This window comes from Euprymna scolopes, chromosome 3, assembly GCF_053919585.1.
Source record: "Euprymna scolopes isolate OS-2025 chromosome 3, ASM5391958v1, whole genome shotgun sequence".
Taxonomy (NCBI): domain Eukaryota; kingdom Metazoa; phylum Mollusca; class Cephalopoda; order Sepiida; family Sepiolidae; genus Euprymna; species Euprymna scolopes.
The window spans coordinates 174,856,399-174,865,471 of record NC_136484.1 but is presented as its reverse complement, the minus strand read 5'-3'; positions in this window follow the sequence as shown (position 1 = coordinate 174,865,471).

Below are 9,073 nucleotides of genomic sequence, written 5' to 3'. Positions count from 1 at the left end.
CTTAGGGCCTATTTTTTTGGAGTCCTATCACTGCGTCCTATTTCCGTGCATAAACACGCCTCCTCCGAGTGGCTGTACATATTTAATTTTATTTCTATTATAGATGAGATGTGTCTCGAAAATTAAAAGAATATAACACCACGATACCGCTCTGATTCGTCACAATATGTTGGTAAATAAATGTATACTTGAAAACTGACATCTATCAATATTATAATTCTTTCCAACATTTCCTTCTAAAAAACTGCTTTGTCATAGCCTTCTAACACAACTCTTTACAAACGACGCACATAGCATCAATCAACTTACAATATCCTTCTTATATATAATATATATATGCATATACATAATATATATATGCATATATATATAATTAACTCCCTTATATCGTGTCAATGAGAGTAAATTGTTTTAATCATCTGTCGATGCAGTGATTTATTCCTTTGTCAACAGTGTCTTCAAACCCCCAATGTAACCAAAACATTGTTTATTCTTGTTTGCAGGATTCACACATACCAAAAGGCTTCCATATCTTCTGACCTCCATTAAAGGCCGAGACACACATTGCCGACCTCTTTTGTTGTTTCACTCTGCCATCAACATGGCCTTTTTCAAGTTTCATAAAGTTTCAAATACATTATTTATCCAGCAGAATAGAGGGGAAATGGTTAGAATAAAATTAACCTGTTGTTTATAGGTTTATCACTGCAGCAGGCCTTGGCACAAAGCCCCTTAAAGTGGGTTAGTCCGGCTACTTTCAGCTACATGAATAGCTGAAAAGCGACCTGTCACTTAAGAATTGATTAGATGTTCTGAAATGAACCAACACCTGAAGAACAAGGTAATGTCTTGGCGAATGAGCTGAAACATATTCTGTTCTGTTTAAAGGGGCCTAATGCTAGCAAGAATTCGGCTCAATCCCAGAATTATGCCAGTATGAAAGCTGGTTTATATTTAATGGCAAGTGATTAAATTAAGCAACTTAAATTTTTCATCTACAAGTCCGCTAACTTCAAACTTTAAACATGTTTCCTATACTGTTATGAATAGGTAATGCAATATCGGACGACTTCGCTGAAACAATCCACATTGATTTTATTTAGTAAATTCATTTATGATAGAAGCACATATTTTTATCTCATTCTACCATGTTTGTTTTTATTTTTTCTTTATCAAAACTGAAAAAAAAATCGACCTTGTTTTTACTTTTGATCTCATAGAGGCACGTAAATAGGTATTCGCATGGAATATTAAAATCTGTTTGACAAAAAAAAAGTTATACAACCAAATATTAAATTGCTTCGAAAATGAACGTTTAATAATCGTTCTAACCAAAATTGGACTTGAATCGAAGCAAATATTTTAATTTATGTTCACAAAATTAGTTGAAGTCTAACATTTATAAATTTCTGCCCTGTTGTTTCTAAAAGTGTAACTATTAAACGGCAATGTTTTTAAGTAAAACTGTTTCTTTCAAAAACGTGTATGTGTGTGTGTTCTTTAAATAACGAAAACTGTAATATCTGGAGAAATGGCTTCCGATAAAAATGAACACAAGGAAAATTAATTTGTATTCAAACATAAAAAAAGTGTAATTGTTAACTTAAATTATAATTTTATAAGATTTCTGTTTTGTCCTCTAGTATGTTTTAATTAAACATGTTCTTTTTGTGGTTTCTCATACTAACGTTCTCTCTCTCTCTCTCTCTCTCTCTCTCTCTCTCTCTCTCTCTCTCTCTCTCTCTCTCTCTCTCTCTCCAGATTTAATTCTATAACTCACGATCTAAGGTTTATTTTTCCCTTTCTCTCCTTGCTCCTACGCCTGTGTGCACGTTTCTTTTTCCTGTTTGTCCGTTTCCCTCACTTATCTCGTATTTATTCTCAATTCCTCTAGCTCACGTACGTATACATGTTTGCGTGCAGGCATGTATCCATGTCATGCAGACATTTGTTTCTGCATCTCATGCCACATCAGTTTGGCTAGACATGGTGCTTTATGTTGAGGTTCGATAGCCTATCACTTGTACATTCGTCAACAATATATATATATATATATATATATATATTTCTAATACATTTTTATATATTTCTAATACATTTTTATATATTTCTAATACATTTTTATATATTTCTAATACATTTTTATATATTTCTGATACATTTTTATATATTTCTGATACATTTTTATATATTTCTGATACATTTTTATATATTTCTGATACATTTTTATATATTTCTGATACATTTTTATATATTTCTGATACATTTTTATATATTTTTATATATTTATGTGTGTATTCAAAATGTGAGAGATATAATTATTTCCACGGCCAAACAACGTGAGCAGCACAAAGCACATGACAGCCAACAAACCGGAAGTTCAAGACTCTAGTTTCACCCTCATTTGGGTTCATCAGTTAGACATATCCGAGCTCAGGATTCGAAACCCGAGCCTTGTGTATGCGGTGCGACCACTCTGCCACCTGAGCAAATGCTCCACACACGTGAAAGTCTAACTAATACATATCAAGCAAATCGTGGTGAAATCCGACTATGTACCGGATTAACTTCGTCTCGAACAAGGATGTGGTCATCCAACCAAGCTATAACCCAAGCCAATGTCTCCCAAGTAGGAATTTTATACTCGCCAGCACGATGACATCCAACACGCTAACCTAGCGAACAATTACTAATAGAATTTTCAGAATGTGAAAGAATATATAATTATTTCCACAGCCAAACAACGTCGAAGCTCACAAGAGCTCCGACGCTGTTTATCTGTGGAAATATATATGTATGATTGGGTCTTTTTGACAGAAGTTTGCTATCTCTTCAGTCAACTGTTGTGCCGCTATATGTACGTAGGTGGCTTTTTAACCCAGCTTCTCTCCTATATGAGAATTCACATAACCTAAAACTCTAATTCTTGTAAAGGTGTTCGCGTGTTAATATGCTGAATCCTCAAATAGCGTGTGAAACCAATTTTTGATTTTCGCATTAAACTACAAATATACATACATGTGCGTATATAATGTATCTTATTTTACACTAGCTTGAGTGCCCGGCGTTGCCCGGGTGTTTGGAGGGTTTTTTGGGCAAAAAAAAATAGTAGGCAGGCAGGCTCGAACCCATGATGCGAAGGCGAAAAATTGGAAGAAAATCTGATGTCTTACTGTTACTCCATGATGCGACTGGAAGTTCGGAACGTTAAAATTAGGCAAATTCAGTCCAACTGATCCGATGACTTGCAAAAAATGGCTCGCAAAAAAAATTGCCCCCTCCCTCGTACAAAACTGCTCAGTTGAGGTTGAAGGAATTAATGTTTTGGGCCAATTGTTCGATATTTGTCGTCCGAGACGTCCTGCTTCAAAATGATACCGATCTCGTGAAAATCTGTCGAAAGTTTTAGGCACACATACATACATTTAAAAAGATAGGTGAGATTTATATTATAAATGTCCCCTTGGTAGCTTTGATTCATCTTGTATGAAATCTGTATCGGAGTGTGTCCGATAAGAATCGAAATGTGACAATAATCGAAAAAATTCGATTAAAGAAAGTCCGATTTTGAACAGTTAACTTTATATAGCCTAACATCACAAAGGCATTCAAAAGATTACTCCGTACAAGCAAAAAGGCTCAGCCTATAAAAATAACTGGAATCTTTTATAAGATAAGGGTGCATTCAAAATTAATGTGTCTCTTTAGAACACAATTGAACCAGGATATTCGACCGTTTCATTTTTAAACTTGAAGCAAAACCGCCTATTACATATAATGTTGATTTTTTTATTAAACTTGTCTAGAGTACAATGGAGACTGCAATGTGATGTGGACTGTCACTGCTGGAAAGCATATGAAGCTTCTTAACTGTTCACTGCAGGGGAGGGGGTCCTGTTATGAGCAGACAAGCAATTAAAATTTGGTCGATTTCACAGATTTCGATGACAGAAGTATGGGAGAGTGGAACATTTGTTGATCCTCATATCCCGGGCAACGTCGAGTTTCTCTGCTAGTGATATATATATATATATATATATATATATATATATATATATATATATATTTCCTCCTAATATCCATACGTTTTCCTTTCCGTCACTCGTCAGTATAGATGGCGATCAAATTATACGAGCCTTAATTTCTTACCATCCGGACATCGTGACGATCACGTTTTAGAATACGATAAAACTGCGCCTTATATCTAAATTGTAAGCTCAAGTATGGGCCTGGATATGACCTTAAACAATCTCCGATGGTGAGGCCCCAGCTTGCGGGCTTTGGAGTGTGTGGAACCACTCTTTAATTTCCATTGCTCCCCGGTCCATTCTGACCCAGAGTGGTAGTAACTGTTAGGGTCCCAACTATGGGTTAAATAATAAGACTTGAAAAAAAATCAAATATATCCTATTAAAATATATTTTTTTAAATCGCTGGATTTGGCATTAAATGACTTAGAAAGGGTTGATATGCCGTAAAACAAAAACAACCAACCAACTAACCAGAAAAGCACAAGTAACTGCAATCTACCAGTGCCCATATATCCCAGAGTGAGAGAATTTTGTAACATTGTTCACTTCGAATTTTCAGTTTAATTCCATATCAACTTATTAGAGCTTAATAATTATTATTAGACATGTTTAATTAATTGCCAGAATTGATGACGTAATCGTGATGCCGGTGAGAGTATTTGAACCAGGATTAAAGTAGTATGAACCCGACGGTGTATGTGTGCAGAATGTTCTCTTTGAACTGCTTTGTATTTTCCTTCAGATTTCTCATCGTTTATCGACTGGTTTGTGATCAGCCGTTCATAGATTAAAAACAAATTTTTTTCGATTGGTTTCGTCTACCAGAACGGATTTCCTCCTCCCTCCGGCAACCATCTGCATTTATGCTCTTTATTCGGAATCGTTTACAGCCAGATTTTTCTTATACTTCACGTCTAATAAGCATCAGGTGTATGATGACAAATCGAATACCAAGTCGATACTTAGCCGATATACTCAAATCTTTTTTTATTTGCCTCGAAGCGTCTAACATTTATTTGTACTGGCTTCACTTCTGATCTCCAACGGGACCGATCACAAATATTCCATCTCGCCTGAAGCTTCACCTCATCCTTAGGTACCTCCTAATGATCATTCATTCTGTCTCTCTCGTTTGAGCATGCGCAACCTCTGTCTCTCTCGTTTGAGCATGCGCAACCTCTGTCTCTCTCGTTTGAGCATGCGCAACCTCTGTCTCTCTCGTTTGAGCACGCACAACCTCTGTCTCTCTCGTTTGAGCACGCGCAACCTCTGTCTCTCTCGTTTGAGCACGCGCAACCTCTGTCTCTCTCGTTTTAGCACGCGCAACCTCTGTCTCTCTCGTTTGAGCACGCGCAACCTCTGTCTCTCTCGTTTGAGCACGCGCAACCTCTGTCTCTCTCGTTTGAGCACGCGCAACCTCTGTCTCTCTCGTTTGAGCACGCGCAACCTCTGTCTCTCTCGTTTGAGCACGCGCAACCTCTGTCTCTCTCGTTTGAGCACGCGCAACCTCTGTCTCTCTCGTTTGAGCACGCGCAACCTCTGTCTCTCTCGTTTGAGCACGCGCAACCTCTGTCTCTCTCGTTTGAGCACGCGCAACCTCTGTCTCTCTCGTTTGAGCACGCGCAACCTCTGTCTCTCTCGTTTGAGCACGCGCAACCTCTGTCTCTCTCGTTTGAGCACGCGCAACCTCTGTCTCTCTCGTTTGAGCACGCGCAACCTCTGTCTCTCTCGTTTGAGCACGCGCAACCTCTGTCTCTCTCGTTTGAGCACGCGCAACCTCTGTCTCTCTCGTTTGAGCACGCGCAACCTCTGTCTCTCTCGTTTGAGCACGCGCAACCTCTGTCTCTCTCGTTTGAGCACGCGCAACCTCTGTCTCTCTCGTTTGAGCACGTGCATCCCCCCTCTCTCTCTCTCTCTCTCTCTCCTTTGTAGCACTCGCATCCCCCCTCTCTCTCTCCTTTGTAGCACTCGCATCCCCCTCTTTCTCTCTCCTTTGTAGCACTCGTATCCCCCTCTCTCTCTCTCTCTCTCTCTCTCTCTCTCTCTCTCTCTCCTTTGAGCACTCGCTTCCTCTCTTTGTTTCCCTTGAGCAGGCGCATACTCTTCCTCTGTCTTGTTTTGTCTCTTTAAAGCACGCACACTTTCAAACGCACTATATTCCCTGTTCCGGTATCTCCTATACTTTCTAGCGGTGTGAGCCTTTTTAAATCTCCCGCTTAATTATTATTTATTCCCTTGTGCTTGCCAATCCTCCTCCTCCTCCTCCTACTCTTCCTTACTGAAACTCCCGATGAGGCTTATCTCGGATTAGCAACATTTTTCAGTCATCACACATGATTACAACAGAGGAACACTCCGCTGCTTTTTCCTCTTGTGTTGTTTCCGTTGTCGATTGCTTCTCCGGATCACTTCGTGTCAAATCCTACAAATGCAATCGTATTATTTAACAAGATACGCACCACCACCACCATTCCCGTTTATTCTATCGACTGCTCATAAGAAGCCAAACAACAACTTCAGCACCTTGTGACAAGCACACATCAAACGCACACGTGCCACACGATCGCGCGCGCACACGTGCCAAAACACACACACACACACACACACACACACACACATGGTATTTTAGCTGTTGTTGCAAAGTAGTTATATATATGGCATAATCACGTTGACAAACAGAATTTGTTAAATCAATGAAGTTGAGCAACGTTGAACCGGGCTAGTGCCATATGGGTTATCATCTGGGAATACCAGGATCTGTACATTGGAAACCAGCACATAGGACCTCCATCTACTAGATCAGACTAGTTGGAATGAGTTTCCGTTCAAATTAGCTTCACATTAAACAAACTCCTAGCGAGAGTAATCTATCATCCCTAGTATGTTTAGCTGGTTTTCGTAGTTCCAACGTATAAACCAATATATATATATATATATATATATATATATATATATATATATATATATATATATATATATATACTAGCATGGTTGCCCGGGTATTTGGAGATGTATGTTGAGCAAAACAAAAAAAGTGGTCATTTTTTTTTTTAACTTTGACGCCTATTATGACCCCTTAATTTTTATTGTGTTGGGCTCAAATTATTGTTAGATCCATGTCCAACGAACCTATATCTAAAATTTCAAGTGTTTAGACCGAAAATTCTCGGAAGAGTTTGGTAGCGATCTCAAAGGCCAAATCGTTTAACTTTGACCCCTTAATCGCCAAGTTTCTGGTCGAAAACCGATCACATCGATTTTACCAAATCTCAATACCCTGTATATCAAATTTCGAGTCTATAGACTTAAAATTGACAGTTATTGCGTAGGGAAATGTACACAAACACACACAGATACAGACGCGTTCACGTATATAATATATATATATATATATATATATATATATATATATATATATATATATATATATGTGTGTGTGTATGTGTATATAAATAATAGCGGAATGATTAATCAGAAAAATCTGAATTTTGCGTATGAGAATCGAAAAATGTATCTATTCTACGGTGCCAAGAACAAATCTTTTATTTGCTGCTTATTGGTTTTGTTTGTTCACATAATTAACCAATACTGATACTAATGATAAATCACAAATATTTGATTTTGAACAACCAGATTAACTAAAATTTACAGATAACCTTTATAAGTATATTTTTTTACGTTTGCAGAAGTATATGCACATAGTGTTTTACGGTAATCATTAAATTCACAAACATGTTGTTAAATATTCTAAGATTTTATAAGAAGCTGAATAAGGTATTGTAAAGATTTTGCAAGTCTCATCACAAATATTAATAAACAAACAAAATCGGGGTTTAGTCATAAAGAAAATGACTGGGAAAATATGCCAAATTGGAATATTTATTATATAATTTATATAACGACTATTTAATACTTGTGACATAATTGCAAATTTTTAAAGTAATTTTCTCTGACCTGGATATACAGGTGACCAGGAACTTTACCTGCCTATGCTAAATGAAGGCTCGCTTCGTTTTGTTTATTTTTTATGCATATTGTAATTTTTTAAACTAAAACATCTGAATTGAAATACTTTTACTCCTTCTGCATTAATCTACATTATCAATCTAGCTGATATGTCCAAAAATTTATAATGATCTATTCTTTATTGAATAAATTATGTAAAAATAAAAAAAAATTACCTTTATGCAATAGTCTGAGATCTTAAATGATCTCTCTTCCTCTCTCTCTCTCTCTCTCTCTTCCTCTCTCTCTCTCTCTTCCTCTCTCTCTCTCTTCTCTCTTTCTTCTCTCTCTCTCTCTTCTCTCTCTCTCTCTCTCTCTCTCTCTCTTCCTCTCTCTCTCTCTCTTCCTCTCTCTCTCTCTCTTCCTCTCTCTCTCTCTCTTCCTCTCTCTCTCTCTCTCTCTCCTCTCTCTTCCTCTCTCTCTCTCTCTTCCTCTTTCTCTCTTCCTCTTCCTCTTTCTCTCTTCCTCTTCCTCTTTCTCTCTTCCTCTTCCTCTTTCTCTCTTCCTCTTCCTCTTTCTCTCTTCATCTTCCTCTTTCTCTCTTCATCTTCCTCTTTCTCTCTTCCTCTTCCTCTTTCTCTCTTCCTCTTCCTCTTTCTCTCTCTTCCTCTTTCTCTCTCTCCTCTTTCTCTCTCTTCTTTCTCTTTCTTTCTTTCTCTCTCTCTCTCTCTTCCTCTCTCTCCCTCTCTTCCTCTCCCTCTCTTCCTCTCTCTCTCTTCCTCTCTCTCTCTTCCTCTCTCTCTCTTCCTCTCTCTCTCTTCCTCTCTCTCTTCCTCTCTCTCTTCCTCTCTCTCTTCCTCTTTCTCTCTCTCTCTTCTCTCTCTTCCTCTTTCTCTCTCTCTCTTCCTCTTTCTCTCTCTCTCTTCCTCTTTCTCCTTTCTCCTCTTCCTCTTTCTCTCTCTCTCTTCCTCTTTCTCTCTCTCTCTTCCTCTTTCTCTCTCTCTCTTCCTTTCTCTCTCTCTCTCTTCCTCTCTCTCTCTCTCTCCTCTCTCTCTCTCTCTCTTCCTCTCTCTCTCTCTCTTCCTCTCTCTCTCTCT